The sequence below is a fragment of the Malaclemys terrapin genome, chromosome 2 (assembly GCF_027887155.1).
Source record: "Malaclemys terrapin pileata isolate rMalTer1 chromosome 2, rMalTer1.hap1, whole genome shotgun sequence".
Taxonomy (NCBI): Eukaryota; Metazoa; Chordata; order Testudines; family Emydidae; genus Malaclemys; species Malaclemys terrapin.
Window position 1 is genome coordinate 256,910,928 of NC_071506.1, and position 21,525 is coordinate 256,932,452.

The 21,525-nt window shown below is 45.0% G+C and overlaps 1 long non-coding RNA gene across 1 annotated transcript in view; it reads left to right on the plus strand.

Moving 5' to 3' along the window:
* Window positions 1-739: 739 nt before the first annotated feature.
* The window catches only part of LOC128833076 (uncharacterized), a 35,939-nt gene continuing 15,153 nt past the window's right edge, over window positions 740-21,525 (plus strand). The window contains exon 1 of the long non-coding RNA XR_008444107.1: window positions 740-872. This is a non-coding gene — a long non-coding RNA (uncharacterized LOC128833076). The remainder of the gene's footprint in view (window positions 873-21,525) is intronic.

The window sequence follows — 21,525 nt, forward strand, 5'->3', positions numbered from 1 at the left end:
AAACACACTTTCGGTGAAAATAAATTGCCTCAGCTGTATAACAGATATGGCAATGATTACTAATGACTGGATGGACAATGATTTCTTTGCATTAGAATTATTAATAGTAGCAGTAATTACTACTTATAGGGCCGGATTTACAGGCAAGGCGACCCAGGCGACTGCCTGGGGTGCTGGGCTTGGGGTCAGGACAGTCCTTACCCATGCGCAAAGTTCGCAGCTGCATAGGGCACCAGGAAATTTGGGGCACCAAATTTCCTGGTGCCCTGCGCAGCTGAGTGCTGCTCTAGCCACTGCTCCACCTCTTCCCCATGGCCCCAGCCATGCTTCACCCCAGCCCCGCCTCTTCCTGCCCCTGCTCTGCCCCAGTCCCGGCCCCACTCCCCCCCTTTCCCAAAATCTCCGCCCTGCCCCGCCTCTTCCCGCCCCGCCTCTTCCCGCCCCTGAAGACTGCAGCAGGGCCGGTGAGTGCTGGGAGGAGGTTCCCCCCTGCCTCCCAAGCCAGCCCCGCCCTCCCCGCAGTGCCCTGGGGCCCCACATCCCTCCCCTGCGGGGGGGCTGTGTAGGGCCCCAGAATAGCTAGGGATGGCCCTGTTTGGGGGCACCAGGTTCAGGGTGCTGTTTTTGTTGTTAGTGACAAAAGGGAAAATAGAATGTTTGACGTAAAATGTTTCAGGTATTCCATATGTGGATTCATTTTTCACTAACCTCCTAGAATGTTCTGGACCTTTGTAGAATCTCATGGGACCTTCCAGACTTTTGAGAACTACATTTTCCTCGAACCACCTAGAATGTTGTTAGCCATTTCCTCAAGGGTATATAAGGGGCAGGACATCACCAGTCAGTCAGTGAGATATAAGAACGAACTGAAGGTAAGTGAGAGCCCAGCTGCGATACTGTGAACCTTGTTTTACTGTGTAATTGCGAAAATGTACTTGTGTTTTCAGACATTTCAGTTATTCGTATGTAACCCTTCTGCCCCTCTGAGTTGGCAGCAACAAGGGCCGGGTTCACTATCTAGGGGTTCTGTTTCAATAACACAATGCAAAACCGGTTCGAGCCCCCACCCAGTGACCTGGGACAATTACATACCACCTCCCGGGCACCTATAGGAGGCAATACTTCCCCTCTCACAAGCACGGATTCTGAGTGTAGCAAAAGCCTTTTAATAAAGGAGGGAAACAATGTGGCATTATGTTGGGGAAACACTACAAACAGAATTCATAACACAAACCATAAGCAAAAGACCCACCTCCAAGTAAGTTTGGCAGTGTCCTTTTCCCCTCAGGGTCTTAAGTCCAATCACCCCAAAGTCCAAGAACCCAAAAGTCTCTGTCCCTGGTCAGTGCCGCCCCAGAGTTCAAAAGTTTATCTGCAGAGTTTTACTCCCCCAGCCTGGGTGTAAATGGGGAGGGGGGCACACGGGGTGTTAAGGGGCACCTTACATGGTCCGAGGCCGACTATCCCACCTCTCTGTGGAGTTCTGCTGCAGCCTTCACCACAAATAGCTCCGCTCTACCAGCCGCACCGCGCTGTGCCGCTCCTCTCCGCTCCGCTCCGCTCGCTGTTCTGTGGGCCGGTCCAACCGTCTCACAAACTGCTCGGCTCTGCCAGCCACTCCACTCCACCAGCTGTCCCATGAACTGCTCCAGCTGCCCCCGCAAACTGCTCAGCTCTGCTCACTGTTCCATGGAGGGCTCCAACCATCTCGCAAACTGCTCCACTCTGCCAGCTGCTTAGCAATATATCTTTAGGCTCCCCAACTAGTTAACACAGCACTCTGATCTCAGCTCAGCAATTTTAGCTCTTTTAGTGATTTCAGCTCTTAGCAATTTCAGCTTTTAGTAGGGGAGCCCCAGTGCTAGTGCACCATTGGCCCAAAGTGAATTCAGCTCAGCAACCTCTAGCTAGACTTCTAATGGAAGCAAAATTAGCTCTGCTATTCAACAGTGGAGAGAGGAGGTAGTGCAATTGGTGTTCCAGGCCCTCAAAGGGGCCCATTCCACCAGATACACATACCTGTCCCCAACCTCTTTCAATTCACTGGCTTTTGGAACCCATGTCCCTTGTCTAGTGAGTGCTACTTAGGTGATGGTGAGACCCTCTGTCATAAAACAGTTTCATTGTCCTTGATTCACGTAATCAGGATAACAACACTTTATTCCTCCTGCCCCAATAATAGAGAAACTGGGGATCCTACAGCTGCCAAAGTGACCATTTTGGGCTGCCGTGGGCTCATGCTAGGTGGGGTGGGTGTGCCTATGCAAACAAGATCAGCCCCTAAAGTTCTTTTCCACACGCACCATAATTCATCACCAGATGTCAGGATAGAGCTCATCCTGACTCTGCTTACACTTAAAATTAAAAAGTTTCTATAAGCTTAGAGGAAACTATTTTATTTTTATTTGCTTATATACGGCATGAATAAATACAGATTTAAAGATCCTAGCGTGCATATTTATTGTCTTATATGACAGGGATAAATCATGCATGCAAATCATACATCAAGGTCATGAAATGGGCAAAAAACGCAATAAAAAATAAGGTATTTAAAAGTTTAACAAATGGAGGGGGGAGGCACCGAAGATGCTCCTTGCCTAGTGTGCCATTTGGGCTAGGGCTAGGCCTGACTAGTTACCATATTTAACTGTTTATATTCTAGGACTGTAATAGGCTACTTTTTCCACTAACCTTATTCAGATGGCAGATGTTGGAATGGTAAATGTTTCCTGTGAAAAAGGAACTATTAAAGAGAAGTAACTGTGCTATTTTGGTAATTGAAGTCCTGAAACCTTTTAAAGATGTATCTTTAAAGGCACGCAGGCAGGTAGTAAGTCCAAGACATTTTCAAGTTTTTGTAGTATATCTTAAAAGCATCTAGCCTCGTGGAGGATAGGTCCATCAATGACTATTAGCCAAGATGGGCAGGGATGGTGTCCCTAGCCTCTGTTTGCCAGATGCTGGGAGTAGGCAGCAGGGGATGGATCACTTGGTGATTGTCTGTTCTATTCATTCCCTCTGGGGCACCTGGCATTGGCCGCTGTTGGAAGACAGGATACAGAGCTAGATGGACCTTTGGTCTGACCCTGTATGCCATTCTTATGTTCTCTAGATCAGCCCTATATATGCCCCACCTCAGGCTTTTGGACTGAGTCTAGGCTTCTTGGGGATTCCTCAAAATTATCCCTAAATTGTCAGGTAATGAAGAGTGTATTCTGGGACCAGGATTGTATTCACCAGCAAACTTAACAAATTATCACGTCAGTATAGGAACTTTGATGCCAGTTATGTAAACAGGTTCACGCCTGGATTGGATGCACATGAAACACTGATTGGCTGGATACAAATTAGAGTCTCCTCACAGAGCTGTTGGTCTTAGTCAGAGCTTACAGAAGTTTAGTTTGCCAGTATCTTACTTGTCCTCTGAGTTCCTAAGAAATATTGAGCAATGTACAGATTTGGCTCTCTATATAAGACAGAGTCCTCTTTCCCCAGATTTGTTGGAAGACTCTGTTACTGTGCAGAAAAACCTATTTCTGAGGTCAATAATTTTTATTCACAGACTTTATTAACTGTACAAACTAAAGATAAATCCACTTAATTCACAAACTGGACTTTGCAAAGTCCCTTTATGCTACTCTTTCATTGCTTCAGAAAAAGTAACTTTACTAACTGACTCAAGACAATTAAAATTGTTCTCTGACTCAGGAACAGCTGCTAAAAGCGTCTACCTCCCACTTCCAACCCACGCTGGCTCACTTCCGAAGTTGCATTCAAAAGTCAAGAGGAATCCACCAGAACAAGAAGTGCCTTAGTGCTCTCTGGTTACAAGGCAGGTGGAAGATGGAGTTGCTTTGAATGGAAACAGAATGTTGATAATTTTCCAGAGATCAGGGATGGCTCACGGAAGTGAAAGTATTCTTTTCAGAATTTCCCTGGAAAAGTCTTTTTTTTTTTTTGTGGAGGGAAAAAATAGACTCTGCCAGTACCTTTTTCTTTGTTCAGAAATCTGTTACTCTTTCCTGCCCTGACTGACCCTTTTTGCAACAATGTTGCCATTCCTCAGAGTAGAAGGAAGCTACGGTATAGAAAATGGCCTGTCTTTAAACATGGATTTTTCATTTATAATGAATTTGTTTGCAAAATAAAGGTCTGTTTCCCAAGAAGCACTGCATAAATGGATGAACACTACTCTGGTCTTGCAGTAGAAAGGCAAACTTCTCTGCTTCACATTAAAAGTATGTCTCAGACAAGTTAGGAAAAGCTACGTTCTAATTAGCATTTTCATTAGAAATGTAAACCAGATTTTACAATAAGATTCAGTAAAAGAGATTTAAAGGGAAACGTTCAGGTTCAAAATCATATTCTTTAGAAAGCAGTTTCTATCTTGGTTACTAATAATACCTATGGGCAAGATTATGGCTGTAAGCCACTGACCATATTAGAGAGAGATGTGTGAGGAGGGCTGCATACAGGTTAGCCACTTCAAGAAGCACTGGGTTAAATTCAGAGTGGATGTATAAAATGGTGGTGTTCACATCCCCTTTACAGTAACTTATACTCCCTTAAATCTATTTACACATGCTCTACCGACAAAAAAAATATAATATATTAAATTGGTGTGATTTACACACTGAGGAGCAGAAGCTGCGAACCTCCATTCTGTTTTGGCTTGCACCTTTTTCTGGCTTCCTTGCATGTAATGTATACTGATTTAAGTTCCCGTACATAACAGTAGAGTAGATGAAAGTCGGTCTAAGTACAAGTTAGACCCTCTTGCACCTGTGTACAAGAGGGTCTATCTTATACCACTTTGCATGAACATCATTTCTAAATCTGGCCCATTGGGCCTGAGCTGATGCCATTGGCAGTGTGTGCACCATGGGAAAGAGATCTATTGACCTTTCTTACTGAATTCAGTATGCTCGCCCACCTGCAGGGTCCTTCCCTACTCTCTCTGGTGACTCTAGCATGGCTACCAGTGCTAGACTTCCGTAGACTTTGCTAACTGGAGACCAGGTTTGTTTTTATCCCTGCACAGGGGTAGAAAGGAAGGAGGAAGGCTTGCATGCTGCTACATAACCAAGAACAGTCTAGTATTTAGATTATTAAAAGTCAAAGAAGTTTTGAAAATCAAACTTACATTTTACTGTTTCTGATGTTTGTAGACTCTTCACATGTCTGTGAACCTGGACAGTGAAAGACATTACTTAGTTTCCAGTTTGTTTCTAATAATTTTCACTCTCATATTCTCATGCACTACCATAATGTTGCAATGTAAGAGTGCTAAATATTGTAGACAAATATCTTTTTTTTCAAACAGCTGGTACCATTTAAAAGACAACTTGCATGGAAACATTTCTGGTGAATTTAGGGTTTTTATTTTGTTTTAAGTATGTTTATAAAACATAAATTCTATCCCAAATTTGATCTGAAAATCTCCTTTAATATTAATCAAGCTTTGAAAAATCCATTTGCCTTAGAATTTCTTCTGAAAACTACACATTCGATCAACATTTCTCAAATGCAGCCATCCTGGCTGCATGCGGCCACCGGGGCTTTTTCGTGCGGCCACAACAGCCTCCTGGGCAGTGATCAGGGATGGCCAGGCAACAGTGGGGCTCATCACCCACTCCCATCGCCCCAGGCCCCCACTGCCTCCCCGGCCCCGCATCCATCCCACCATCGCCTCTGGCCCCTGCTGCCTCCCCATCAAGGGCTTAATGGGTCCTGGGGCTTGCTGAGAAAAGTGATATTAACAAACATGCAAATATCACTTTTCACAGCAGACTTACTAGCTATCTGTGAAGAGTGATACTTGTATGTTTGTTAATATCACTTATCATAGCCTCCCAGGTAGCTACTAAGTGTGCTGTGATATTAACAAATATCACTTTTCACAGCAAGCCCCAGGACCCACTAAGCCCTGGATGGGGCTAAAGGGGGAGGCAGCATTATTTTTGTTATTGAGTCTGCCAAAAAACCCAACCGATATACATTACAATGATTTGGCAGTGTATCTGTGCATATTTAATTGTTTTTCCTAAAGTTAATTAAGTATTTTAGGAAAAAAAGTGTCAGTGTGGCCACCAGTGAGAGTTGGGGGCCACACTCTGAGGCTATCAAAAATTTTGTTGCAAGAACCCCTGGCCTAGAGCCCTTCCCTTAGCCACACATTTCCCTGACCATTCATAGCAATATATTTCACTGCGCTTCTCAGTTAGTGCTCTGATACCAGCATGATGGACTCAGTATAAAAACCTGAAGAGGAAATTCAGCTAAATTAGTAATATATGCTAACCCTGCACATTTTAGGAGCTTGGTAGATTTTTTGCTAATATAGTCAGTTTGAGAGTTTCAAAGGCTCATAACTTTGTAAATCAACACCAAGAATTTAGTCATTAAGATTTTTAATAAGGTTTTATTACTATAGAATAATATTTTGCAGTGTTCATTACTGTATTTTCTGGTTTGCTTCCAGGCAACTTGATTTCTATCCATGTTCTAGTGCTTAAGGATGTGTTCATGTATGCTGTGGCCTGGATTTATCAAAGAAAGACTGAGCTATCATTAACTATGGAGACATTGCTAAGAAACTCAAGGACTATGAACTTTTGGGACCTCGTGAAAGGAAGTTAGTCATTTATCGGTGTCTATTTCAGTTCAAGGTCATACATGCTAATGTATAAGTATCCAAAAAGGGTGGTTCTGCAAAATATCCTTTCTGCAATGAACTCTAGCTACAGCTATTTTTCTTTTATTATTAACTTTCAAGCTAAATAAGGATTATTAAGGTCCGAATCAAGATAAAATCTGATGTTATGCACCCAATGAAATAAAATAATAACTAATTCTAAGGGACAAATCTTGATCCCTGTGCAAAGCCAGAGTTCTGTACAATACTTTGATCCAGGGTCTTTGTGTAGGCTGTAACCCAACCCCTCACTCAACACCTGCAGATTCACTCCGCAGCTGCTACTGACGCCTCAATACCTGCAGCAGTATATGTAGCCCCTACACTCCCCTTCTCTTCTGAAGTTATGGCCAGTGGAACTGTGTAGTTACAGATCCACTGGCTGCACCCTTTGAGATCTTCTACAGACATACCCGCACACCATGACACAGAGAGAGCTACCGCAACTTTCAGGTGGAGCAGAAAGTCCCTGCTCAGCTTGTCCACAGCTGGGGCTCCCAGCTCAATAGGAATGTCCAGCTCCACTGCCTTTGATATCTTCTGCAGTCTTTGTGCAAACCACTGAAACATTTTGGACTTTACTAAGACAAAGCTCCCAGAATAGAATCTTCCCTGCTACTTGAGGGTATTTAGCTGAACTTGGATAAGGGTAACTTCTATGGACTAGTTTCAGAGTAGCAGCCCTGTTAGTCTGTATCCGCAAAAAGAACAGGAGTACTTGTGGCACCTTAGAGACTAACAAATTTATTAGAGCATAAGCTTTCGTGGACTACAGCCCACTTCTTCGGATGCATATAGAGTGGAATAAATATTGAGGAGATATATATACACACATACAGAGAGCATGAACAGGTGGGAGTTGTTTTACCAACTCTGAGAGGCCAATTAAGTAAGAGAAAAAAAACTTTTGAAGTGATAATCAAGATAGCCCAGTACAGACAGTTTGATAAGAGGTGTGAGAATACTTACAAGGGGAGATAGATTCAATGTTTGTAATGGCTCAGCCATTCCCAGTCCTTATTCAATCCTGAGTTGATTGTGTCTAGACAAACATTGAATCTATCTCCCCTTGTAAGTATTCTCACACTTCTTATCAAACTGTCTGTACTGGGCTATCTTGATTATCACTTCAAAAGTTTTTTTTCTCTTACTTAATTGGCCTCTCAGAGTTGGTAAGACAACTCCCACCTGTTCATGCTCTCTGTATGTGTGTATATATATCTCCTCAATATTTATTCCACTCTATATGCATCCGAAGAAGTGGGCTGTAGTCCACGAAAGCTTATGCTCTAATAAATTTGTTAGTCTCTAAGGTGCCACAAGTACTCCTGTTCTTTCTATGGACTAGTGTACTAAAATATCTATGAATTCTTAAAATGCCTTAAAGTAACTGCAGTTTTACTTCCCCATTAATGACTGTTATTTTTGCTTCAACAGTTTGTTACATGAGCCCTCAGGAAATGCACAAGGTCAGAATTATGGTATCTGGATTACAAAATCTGAGAGAAAGCAAACATCACAATAACTGCAGTTCCTGGGCCAGAATGCTTACTCGACAGGTTCCTGAGCTAGTGTGCAGAGTACACTGAATTTAAATGGCTGCTTTAGTTCCCCGTGCAAGCTGTCAGCGTGGGAAGTAAAAGAGTGAAAGTAACAAGCACCCACCTCTTGCAGTGCTAGGTGGAGTGGTCAACCATTAGGTTAGGAAAGTGTGAAAACTAAAGAGGAAAGCTCTGAACAATCAGTAATTTTGAAAATCTCTCTGAAACTGGGTACAACTCTTGAGATATAGGCACATAAAAATAGTTCATACTTTCACTAGCCAGCTTAGAAAAGCCTGTGCTCTCCGTTTGCAACCTGGAGTGCAGTGAAGAGAAGAGTGCCAGCCAAACAGCTAGCATAGAGCCGGAGCCAATGCTCCAAGTTTCCCTCTACAGAGTGCAAGCTGCCCCGTCATCCAGCCATGAAAAAACCCTAATACTGCTCCCACAGGTGCCAACTTTCAGCTTTCCCTGAGGGTGCTCCACCTCTGCTCAGCCCTGAGGCCCCACCCCCACTCTGCCCTTTCCCCCAAGGTCACACCCTCATTCTGCCTCTTCCCACCCCTGCTCCTCCCCCTCCCCCCACCGCCTGCCTGCTGCCAAACAGCTGATCGACAGTGGGCAGGAGGCAGGGGGGGCGCAGGAGAAGTTGATTGATGGGGCCCACTGAACAGCTGATCGGCGGGTGGCTAGTGAGTGCTCCAGCCCCAAAGCACCCACAGTAGCACTTTGGCTACTCCATTAAATGTAATGCCCTTTGCCGCAGTGTATATCTAAAACAGGCCCTGTGAAAAATGTGTAGAGTACATAAGCCCTGCAGTCAAATCAGCCTGTGCTGTGAGCCTGTCACTTATCAAAAGCTAAAAAGAATTGGGTCAGGTGAGCACTTAGATGGGAAATCTCCTAGGAACTAAGAATACTGCAGGAAGGGATACTAGTGATTCAGTAGGCAGCACTCGTCCCTCTGAGTCAGTCAGCACTGGACTAGCTCTCTCTATGTTAGGGAGCACTGTACTGCTGGAGGTGCCATATTTTAAATGAGATGTAACACTGAGATCCTGACCACCTCTTGTCACTGAAGGTTAATAGCATATTTCATAAGAGTCAGGGGTATATTAACATATAGGCCAAGGCCAGGTACAGCAGTAAAATAGAGGAGGGATAGTTCAGTGGTTTGAGCATTGGCCTGCTAAACCTAGGAGTGTGCATTCAATCCTTGAGGAGGCCATTTATCTTTTTTGGGGGGAGGGATAGCTCAGTGGTTTGCACATTGGCCTGCTAAACACAGGGTTGTGACTTCACTCCTTGAGGGGGCCAGTTAGGGAGCTGGGGCAAAAATCTATCTGGGGATTGGTCCTGCTTTGAGCAGGGGGTTGGACTAGATGACCTTCTGAGGTCCCTTCCAACCCTGATATTCTATGATTCTATGACAATATCCAGTGCTCGAGAGAGAAAAGGAATATGCAGATGATTTCTTTTACATTTTTTCCAATTATCTTTTGATTTCACTCAGCTGTGTGTGTCAGTGTTGCCCACTGGCTGCTCTTTGATGGTTCTAACAGTGTGTCCAATACCTTCTTCTTTATACTTGAAGTTCTATCTGGTTGCTGTGCCCCAGTAACAAGCTCCATCAGCAAGAGTAAGCATTTTTCAGCTCAGCAATCATTTTTATGGCAGAACGAAGAATTAGTCAGTCACTGGATGTCTTGACTAGATTCCAACATGGCTAATCTGTCAACATAAAATTACACCTGTAGTTTCAATTGATAGTTTACTTACTGTCCTAAGCTATTGTGCAGTATTGCTGTGCTCTGTTAAACAGTTGTTAAATTTCACCCCAGATGCTTCATTGCAGTGGTGAATGAAGCAATTCCTGTATATATTTGCTACCTCAGTTTGTCAAGCACTTAAGTGCTTCTTTTCATCTTGAAATAGCCTAAATGATAATATATGTTTATATAGCTCAAGATCCCCTGATGAATGCAGTTCTTCATAAATACTAAGGCCCAGATTTTTAAAGATGTTTAGGTGTTGCTGTGCTTGTCATTGCAATGCCCAATTGGTCTAGGAGCCTAAATCTCAGTTTCAAAAGGGATTTAGGCACTTGCCTGAATCAATTAGGTGTTGTGATGCTGAATGCAGCAATACCTAAATACCTTTAAACATCCGGGCCTAAATAATTAAGCCTCACAACAGTCCAGAGAGTTAGAAATTATCCTCAGCTTTTACAGATGAGTAAACTGAGGCTGCCTACAGTCAGACAGCAAATCAGCAGCAAAGAGTTCTGAAGTTCCCACTCTCAGTCTCAGACCATAGCAACTTGACAACATTGTCTCCCAAAGAGAAGATGACTGAAAACTATCCTTCCTGCCATCTACAACAGTCTGCAAGCTCCCTTACGAACTAAACTTCTGTAAGGTCTGAATAAGCACTGTGAGGAGACTCTAATTTGTATTCAGCCAATCGGTTTTTCATGTGCATCCACTCCAAGCTTCATCCAGTTTGTGTAATTGTCATCAAAGTTCCTACACTGATGTGATAATTTGTTATGTTTGCTGTTGAATACAATGCTGGTCCCAGAATACTGAGTGTTCCTCAACATCTTTATTGAGTAGCTCCTCAACAGGATGTGGCAGCAGAAAAAGTGGCATTATATTCTGGCCAGTATCACACTCAAATATCTGCAGGCCTATAGTTGTTTCTGTCATGGACATCTTTCTCTGGCTCTTTTTCACCCACCTCAGCCTTGCCATGACAAGTCACTGACAGCTCTGTTGTCATGTCTGCTGTGGGAATTTCCTCTTTCTGTGATTCATTCTCAGCAGTCACAATCAGGGCCTGGCAGTCCTGTGACCATCTTTACTGACATCTCCTTTTTTGATTTTTTCTTAGTATTTTCTATTTACTTCTTCTATCCCAAAGTCTTTATGAAAACTGTATTCTCCTGGGTCAAGGATTCTGCCATAACTTGGGTGCATTAAATTGTAATTTTACTCTCTTGGCTTCTTATATAATTTCCATATACTGTGCTACCTTTGATCCATTATCCTTTGCTCTCTCTTGGATTTTGCAGGTTTGGTTTTGTTTGGGGTGGGGGTTGTTTTTGTTTTTTTCCTATTCTCCAGGGGTAGCTCAGGTCTTCCAGTGAAATATGCCTAGAAAATTTTCTTTCCTGTTTCATACTTGTTTTGATTCAGAGTGAGGCCTGCCATCATCAGAATATTGCCTGCCTTGTCTCCCACAATGAGTATGAGGAGATTAAATCAGTATTCCTCACTCTTCTTTTAAAGTCCAGATGCCACACAAAGCTGCTCAGAATGCCATATACATTTTGGTCATGCTGATTTATCAGTAAAGTTACAGTACTTGGGAGGCACTATGGAAACCATTAGCTCTATTGTCCCTGTTAATTTCCAGAGTCTTTATTACACCTCTACCCCGATATAACGCTGTCCTCGGAGGCCAAAAAATCTTACCGCATTATAGGTGAAACTGTGTTATATCAAACTTGCTTTGATTCCCTGGAGTGCGCAGCTCCCCCCACCCCACCCCCGGAGTGCTGCTTTACCGCGTTATATCCGAATTCGTGTTATATCGGGTCGCGTTGTATCGGGATAGAGGTGTATTTATTTATTTCTGCTGCTCTGGTCCCTTTAAGGCAGTATGCTCTCACTCTCTGTGCTCTTGTGGATATGGCCACTCCCTTTCTATTTCAAGGGCTCCTTGCTGCAGCTTTTAATTGAGCGTATTCTTTTGTGCTCTTTCCTGCTTTTTCTTTGTCTCCTCGTGTCTAGGCTGAAGCTTTTCCCTTCTCTCTCCCTGTTCAGCCCCAGCCTCCTCTGGGCATGTCCAGTGCATCGAGGTGAGGAACTCAAACTCCCTCCTCTCACACAGAAGAGTTTCCCTGACTCTTTTCTTCCTTCTGGAGATGGGGTCTGTCTTACCCTACATAGTGTGAGCAGAGAGAAACCAGGCCCCAAGGGTGAAATCCTCGCCCCACTGAAGTCAATGGGAATTTTGCTATTGACTTCAGTGGGGCCAGGATTCCACCTCAAGAGGCCTGCAGAGTGACCTCCTACACAAAGTCCCTCAATTTATTAGGTGACAAGTCCCTCCTACAACCTTATCCCTAGTTCACATTGGTACTCTACAAGTTCATCTCAACCTCCCAAAAACTAACTATGTATTTGAATAACAGTCTATGAAACAAGAGGCAGACAGATTTTGAATTTCTTACGCACAGGAGTTTGCTAGAGAAAGACAGTCTAGTGCTGTGGGCTCTGAAGAGAGAGCCAGGAATTCCTGGTTTCTAATCTCAGTTCTAACTCATTCTGTGGCCTTGAGCAAGTAACTGAACCTCCCGCTCTGTAAAATAAAACTTATTTTACTTAAAGTAAAACTTATATATGTTTTGGGGCTGTCAGGGTTGCCAACTGTCTCAATTTCTTCACGTGTCACGTGAGTTTGTCTGGGGCTTGAGCCAGTGGCCATGATGCAGAAAGCTCCAGCCCCCTGTGAATTTCAGCTCTCTTGGGAAAACCCCCTCCGATTGGTTGCCTCCCACAACTTGCCATACTGAGGAGGACCAGAGAGGACTGGTGCAGGAAGCAGGGAGAGCTCTCTCCCCCTTGCCTCAGGAGTGGGTGCCTCACAGGAGGGGAGGACGGAGCAGAAAGAGCCCGACAGCTCAAGGAGGCCCTGCTCCCTCCCCTTCACTCCCCGTCTATGAGCAGCAGGATAGCTCTTCTGCTCCTCCCCCCATCCCTCTCTGCAACACCCAGGCCATGTCTACACTACAACAGCACAGCTGTGGTGGTGCAGCTGTGCCATTGTAGCGCTGTGACATAGATACTTCCTACATCAATGGAAGGGATTTTTCCATAGATGTGTAATTAATTCACCTCTCTGAGGGGTGGTAGCTAAGTTGATGGATGAATTCTTCCATTGACCCAGCCATGTTTATGTCAGGGATTAGGTTGGCCTAACTATGTCACACAGGGTGCAAATTTTTTAACAGCCCTGTGCAACATAGCTAGGCCAAGCTAATTTTTAAGTGTAAACCAGGTCCCAGCCTGGGAAGGGGCAGAGGGCAACCAGCTGCAGCCCCACCCCAAGCCTGAGAGATGAGAGTGAAGAACTCCAGGGGCTGTAGGAAGAGCAGAGGTGAGGCTGGGTTGTGTGGGGCAGAACAAATATGGGGGCAGAACTGATGGTGGCTGGGCAGATGTGGGGGCAGAATTGAGGGAAGAGCTGGAGGCACAGAATGAGGGGTGATGGAGGGCAAAACTAATTGCTGGGCAGCTGTGGGGGTGAGAGCTCCTGCAATGGGAGCCAAAGCATCTTTATAAATGTGGGCATGTTGGCAACACTATCAAACACATAAACACACACAAAAATCAAAAGACCAAAACGGAACATAATCTTTAAAACACACAAATCATGATTTTGGGGCATTCTCGAGATTTTTGGGGGGTCTGACATGATTTTTGAACCCCTGAGGTTGGCAATTCCAGAGTGTTGTGAGTATCAATGAATGTTTGTAAAGCACCTTGAAGAATAAAAGTGCTGTATACTGTAAGCATTATTGACCCAAATTCAGTACTGGTGTAGGCAAGTGCAACCAAGCTTCTTCAAGTGGCAACTGAATATTCCCATTTGTGAGATCAAAGTAGGAGCCACCCTAGCCATTTTACTGGCCAGGGCAGCAAATGTTTTCTGTGCCCTCCTTATGCCCCCCCACCCCCACCCAAAAAAAGCCAGACAGTCAGCTGAGGGAGAAAAAAATGGATGGCTAACCATCAGTGAAGCAAAAACGGCTTGCAAATCAGAGTGGAGGGGGAAAAAAGCCAAGCGGCATGGTGGTCCGGCACTGCTCACCCACTCCTAGAACCAGCCCTAGATCAAGGCATCTGCACCATGAGCATCCAGAATCTTCTGGAATGCAGTGTCTGTTAGGGCCACTCTCCCCATCCTGTCCTGTCCACCCCTCAGTTCCTTTCCAGCTACCGAAGGTGCCGCAAACTCAGATTGCACAATGTCCTCGATGTGTTTCTCATAGTTTCCTCTCTTTTCTCTCTTTCTATGCCATTTTGAGACAAATTTGATTTTGGTTAGCCTGTCTGGTAGCCAGGTTTTTCTTTTAAAAGATAAGAGGAGATGCCCATCCCGCATGGGCTCTGTCTGGACTGCCAGCCACACGATGGCAGCTTCACACATCCCTACTGACAGGGGAGGCTCCTAAGGCCCAGTCGATGAAGGTGGCACTGAATAAGGCCAATGTCAGCTTTGAAGATTGCCCCTCAGGAGCCTTGTAGGATGAGATTGGGAGGGAGAGGACAAGTGGACCCAATGGATACTGCTTTCCAGAAGACTCCAGCAGTTAATGTGCAGGCACCATGATCCCAGAAATGTGAATATACACAGGCTCATTTCAGAGAACTCTAGTTATAGGTAAGTAAGGTTCATTTGTCTTCAATGGAGTTATACCTGCTTATACCCAGTGGGTGAAATGTGGCCCATTGTGTTGCACTATTGGACAGGATGATGTCTGTTCTCTCCACAGATAGCATCATTGGCTCTTCCAATAGGTGCATTTTGAAAACTGGAATAAATAATGAACAATACGTGGCCTCTAAGGGATGGTTGACGTTGAAGTTTGGATAACAAGATTCTGTTATTTTATTCCTTTGTATTTTTCTAAATGACAAAAAATGCAATAACCTACAGAGAAAAATATGCTTAAAGTCGAAGGATTTGTGTCGACACATGGAACCAGGGATTAAACGTGAGGTGGCTGAGGTCATTCCATCTTGTAAACCAAATGTGTTTGTATATACATAGCATGTGAACAAGTGCAAATCCCAGAGTCACATAAACATTATATTTCATTTGTGGATGTTGAAATAACAAAAAGGGCAGTGTCAAAAAGCTCTTCTCAACAGACAAGCTTTAAATGTATGTTAAGGGCTGATGTGACACTGAAATAATAACACAGAGTACATGGAAAGTGAGACTAAAAGCAATATTTATATTACCATTAATTTCTGATTTTTAAGGGGATTTTAAAGGTTGTCTTACCAAAGGCTGATTGGATTAGGAGAGTAGATTCTATCGCTTCCCCAAAGCTAGTTGATGCAAGGGTCCCAAAATGAATCAAATCTTTTACCGTATCAAATTCCCAACAGAGTCTATAGTCATTTCTCACAGAAAAAAGATGTTTACTGCTTAAAGTTGATAAAGAACCATCAGAGTTTACACACTTTAAATTAAAGTTCTACAAATCCTATAAAAGAAAATTCCTCCAACCAGATTTGTCCCTCAAATCATTGGGATGTTCGTGACCTTCTCCTCTCCCATGTGTCTTTGCCATCTCACCTTCCTAGGAGGTCAGAACAAATAACTTTAGCAATTGGATTAATTTTGGCAAATACACATTTTTCAGCTAGAACCATGTTATTCATCATGACAAAAAACTCTCCTAAGAAGCCTGATCCAATCCGAATACGGAGACAGTGAAGAACTATGTTTGTGAGAGTATCTTGTCTTCACAATAAGCTCGGTGCTTTCTGGGTGAAATTCTCCTATCAGACTAAGAGCTGTGGAAGGCCCACACTGCAACACACCTACCATTGTGCAGAACAGACTTTGTACAGCCCCACCATTGTGCAGAACTGCACATCCTCTGTATGTTGCAGAGCTGACCTGAAAAGCCCAACATGGAGGAGGGTTTTTAAAAGGCAGACCTTGGGAGGAGCTGACACATAGGCACTAAATGTGCAACTAAGTGAATCCATTAGTCATCAATAGGAGGATGTGCAGGGATCACAGTCCCTATTCAAGCTCAGGTTCTGGAATAAGGACTGGGAGGGGACAGAGCAATGCCCAATGCCTTATCTATGGGTTGATGGACTATTCCATCCCCCACACAATTCCTCTTTATAAAGCCTCTTTACACAGCTTTGGTGCTGGGGATAGAGTGAATTCCACCTTTGTGTTTTTCAAGATTTATTCAACTTGAGCTTCATCAAATTTGGTCTAAATCAAGTAACTCTGGTGATAGTGTCTCTATGGTAGATATAGTTGTAATGCCTGTTATCCTAGACCACCTGATTATCCAAACTTCTTTAAAAGAACCTGCAAATGATCCATAATTTAAATTATCGGTAGTCATATTGTAAAGTGAGTCCTCATATCTAACATTTTACAGAACATTACTGCGAGGCAATAATTAATAAGACTGCTTGTAAAATGAAAACTACATATTTGCTCATTTAGATTTCAAAGCCATTCGTCATCTTTGAAAATAAGAATTTGACATTGTTTTCCCTTCTTTGCCCAATGCACCTTTGGTATGCATATAATCAGTTCTAGTGTAGTCAGAAGCAAATTAAGATTTATTGGGGCCCTGGAAACAAAGAACATTTGGGTCCCCTACACCCTCCTCACTATGCGGCCCCACCCTCTGCTCCTCCCCTTCCCACTGAGGCCCCACCCCCTGGCCTGTCCAGAAGCTGGATCATGCTAATAGCCGCCCAGGGAGCCCTGGCCCCTCTGGGGAGCCCCAGACCCATAGGCATAATTTCACTGCTATATTTGTGGGGGCAGCATGGTGGAGAATGCATGGGGGGGCATGTGCGCACACACACACACATACACAAAGATGCATGCACTGAACCCAATTCCCTGGGCTCACTGGCTCTCTCCCCCTGCCTGGAGTGGTAACTGAGCTGCTGGCATTGTGGGGGAGATGGGCTGGCTTAACAGGGGAGCCCCAGCCCTTCAGTCACCCCTCTGCCACCGTGAGCCACCAGAGCGGGGTATGCCCCAGGCCAGCCCATAGCAAGGCTCCCCACGGTGCAGGCTATGGCCCTCCCTGGGGCTACAGCACTGATCCTGGCCTGCGGGCTCTTCTGGACGGTGCCCCAGCTCCCACTGCCCACGACCGCCCAGAACTTGCGCTAACTGCCCGTGGCGGATCTGCACAAGCCTTGGAGCCTTACCCAGGCAAAGGGGCCAGGGCCATGGCCAGGCGCAGACATGATGCAAGGGTTGTTGACACAGTCACCATGGAGACAAGCCCTGCTCCTCCTCCCAGGACCCTGCCACTGCCATAGCTGGCCTGCGGCCACCTGACAAAACACAATTCTCCTCCCCAAACTACGCTTATGCACAGACCCACCATCTGCCCCGGGTGGCTCGTCCCAGGGGGGCAGGGACACGGGCTAGGGGCTGCTCTCAGGTGGAGGGTCTGGGGCTCCCCATAGCGGCCTAGGCTCTCCGGGAGGCTTTTACCACAGCCTGGCTCCAGCTTTATGCCTGGCCAGGGGGTGTCCTGGGGGGAAGAGGAGGAGCAGGGGTGGGGCCATAGTTCCAGCACCGGTGGTCCCCTCACTTCTATACAGGTTCTGGTGCTCCTGTGGGGGCCCCCAAATTGGCCAGGACCCCTGAGCAGGGGCCCATGATCCGCCACTGTAGTCTGTCCTCTGTCAGGTAAATCAAAACTCGAACAATAGTATTACAACAAGTGGGATACTCAGAAATTCTCAAACAAAAAGAATGAGAGAGAAAGGGTCAGTCTAGATGATGAAAAAAGCTGCTTTATAAAATCATGTTAGCATAGGCTCTATCTAGATTAAAACATGATCAGCTAACATGACTTTAAAGGTGTTAAACTGCTGCTACACAAAGATTTAAGGTGTGATTCAACCTGTTTTAGTGAACATGAGTCAGCTAACATGGTTTAAAAACACCCTTTTTCCCCATTGTCTAGACAGGGCTAATGGGAACACGAAGCTAGGCTAGGCTGGGTTATACTAACAGTGAGGAGAGGCAGATGCAAACCAAAACAAAAGAGAATTTTAAATTTTTAGAACGTTATAAGGGAAAACTCAAATAATGTACCAAGAGCATAAATAACATAGAACATTACCAAGTACTTACCTCTTATAATGATAAACTATAAGTTACCAACACATTAACCATTGCGAGCTTGTACATGCTACTCTTCCCTACACTGTGCAGCTAATATTAAATGTGTTGTTATTAACAAGAACAAAAGAGAATACTCAACAATATTCTGTCGCTTGAGAGAAGAAGCAACTTTTCCTCTCCTTAGCTGTGTAAGTCCAGCTTCACTATTGCTGACCTGTTCTTTGCTTCTCTTTGGCTTGAAGTGCTCTTTAGTGTCAATGTTCCCGTGGCTCTATCCCTTTTTACTGAGCTTATCCACAAGCAGGGTTTCTACACCTACTTGTCCCTTACTTGTCCATTAGGCACCTTTGAACTGTATTCCTTCAATAGATGTTCAAACAGTCATTCTCTCTGTTCATGTACGTTAGGTCCTTTGCGGGTGGGCTTCTCATTTACTGTTTTCAGGATCTGTTTTCATCTAACACAGCTTTTTGATCAATTTCCTTTTTCACCAGTTATATTTCCTTTCAGTTTTTTCCATTGATACTCTCTCTCCGGTACATTTGTGGCTTTTATTTCCCTCTACTTCCCTTCTCTAATAGTGTCTGGTCACATACCCAGCTCTATTTTTTTCTGCTTCTCCTGATCTGAAACTTTTCTAATTTTCCTTCTTTCCTCCATCTCTCTTCCCAGTCCCCTACTTTTATTCTCCTGTTCTTCTTTTATTTTATCACCTCACCTCCTTCCCCAACTCTGCTTCATCTGGTAGCTCAGCATTTAGATTCTTCTTCTTCCCTCCTTCTTCTCTAACAGCTTTTTCCAGCTGCCCCCTTTGGGCGGATTCCAAACCCCATTCCCAGCTGAAACTGCCTTCTCAGGGTACCTATGCACAGCAAAGAAAAACCCACGGCTGGCCCATGCCGGCCGACTGGGGTTCATAGGGTTTAGGATGCAGGACTGTTTCATTGCTGTGTAGACTTCCAGGCTTGGACTTGAGCCTGGGCTTTAGGTCCTGCAGGTTGGGAGGGTCCCAGAGTTCGGGCTCCAGTCTGAGCCCAGAAGTCTACCCAGTAATGAAACAGTCCCACAGGCAGAGCCCCATGAGCCTGAGTCACCTGGCACTGGCCAGTGGCTGCTTTTTCTTTGCTGTGTAGACATACCCTCATTGGCAGTCTCTTTCCCCAGGACAGCATTCTGTGCTCCTGCATCAGAATTGCAGCAGATGCTAGTGCCAGGGTCAGGGTAACTGGTAAAGGGAGAGAGAGCCTTTCACTTCTAAGTTATTGGTAGTAACCAAAAGTTGTTACCATCTGGTGGCTGTTCAGGGTCCATGTGAACAGAGTTGCTGTTGTGATGATTTGAGAATCTGTCTGTACAGGTTATGAATTGTGAACTCTGTATCTGTGTCAGACTAAATTCTCCATTCCGAATGTGCAGCTTTTTGCCTTCTCTATTGTCTGATTGCCTCCATTTTGGGCTGAAGTCCCAACATGTACAAATACAGGGCTGAATATAGAAAGTAACTGATTATAAGCACCCAACCCCTGGAAATGTATTCATGCCAGACATGGACAATGGGGAGTACTTTATGTTAACAATGATACTTAGACCTCACAAAGGTTATGCTAAAAAGCAGCTGCATTCTTAGAAAACCAGTTTAGCTTAACCCCCTGGAGAGCGGGAAATGGTAGGAGCAGTGGAAACTTACTAGCAACAGAACAAAGGTGACCATGAACAAGGGGCCAGACAGGAAAAAGGAAGTGGTCAAAGGAAAAGGAAGCAAGCTTACGTAGGCAGAAGGCTTCATGTTGCTGCCCACGAGCTATGCACTGAAGCAGAAGGATCTGGACAACCCAAGGGACTCTGACCGCAGCCCAAAACATGCCCTGGTATGGTGAGGAAACTGAGGCTGTGATATGCATGTAGTATTTATTGTTTTATATAATCTGTACTCTCCTGTGCTCTGTATCATTAAGTAAAAGAGCACAAATGTGTTACTCTGTCCAAAGTGTGTGAGTGTGTGTAACTGCTTCACAATTGCTATGTGCCTTGGAGAGAATTAAACTGTAACCAGAAGCTTCTCATCTTTGGGGCGGAGTTCTGGGAGCAGGTGAGTTCAAGTACGAGGGAGTTTGAAGTCGCCTTTGCACCAGCTGGTTCCAGCCCTCAGACATGGGTGCCAGATAGAAAGTCTGTGCCCTGGGAGTTTGCCTAGAGACCCCAAGATCGGGGCAGTGGCTAGACTATGTTCAGGCTCTGTAATCTTAAAATACCCAGGTGATCCAGACATAGGTGGCAGATGAACCCCCCGTCCCCCTTCAGGGAGGGTAGCCCGCCGGCCCCACCTCTTCCATCTGAGAACCTACCCCGAGCCCTCCCTACCCACTATGGCCAGAGCCCTGAGCCCCCCGTGGCCCGTGCCACACTGGCTGGCCCACCCCATCCACACTGGCTCGCCCCATCCCCCAGGCTGGCCCAAGCTGCCCCAGGCTGTGCCAACTGACCTGAGCTGCCTTGACTGGTCCAGCCTCCAAGCTGCCCTGGGCTGCACCAGCTGGCCCAACTCCCATCAGCCAGCCCAAGCCACCACTGCCAGTCCCAGTTGAGCCTGGAGCTCAAGGCCGTGGTTGGAACTGAGCCCCCACCAGGACCACAGCCAAGGCCAGGGAAGGCTCAGACTTCCCTGGCCTGTGATACCCACTGTCCCTGGATCCAGGATCACAGAGGCTTGGATTCGTCTTACAGAAGTCCAGTGGGTGGCTGGAAGAATGCACCCTGCCAAATCAATGACACCGGTCAGAAGTGTTCACATGCATCACAAAAACCCCGTCACAATGGAATTCTTGTTGGTATTCTCAGGATAAAGCCAGGAGTTTAACAGGCCATGAGAACTATAGGAGCCTTTCACCTCCAAAGCTGGTTCTGTAGACCATGGCTGAGGCCCCATTTGCAGAACTGTATGGGGAAGTGTCTACTGCTGCTGAATTTGATCTGTGTATAATCAGAAGACTAATTTTCTAGAGCAGTCTATCCAGCAACTTACACAAGCACTAAATCCAATGGGGGGGAACCTCGGTAGGAAAAAAAAAATTATACAATCAATCCATTTTCTTCAACATGTCAAACCATTTTCTTACCTCATATAATCAAAGAGAGAGTTCCAAGAATGCTGAAAAGAGTTTTTTATGCAATTTGTCACTTGAGACTTATATTCTCATTCCTTGAATTTAGCCAATCATTTTAGGGGTTGCAATATAGATAAAAACATCTTGTCTCCCTAACTGCACACAAATAACTCCACAACAAGGTAGGTATCCATTCTGATTCCAGACTCAATCTAACAATTTGACAGAACTCTACTTAAGTTTTTGAGTGATACGG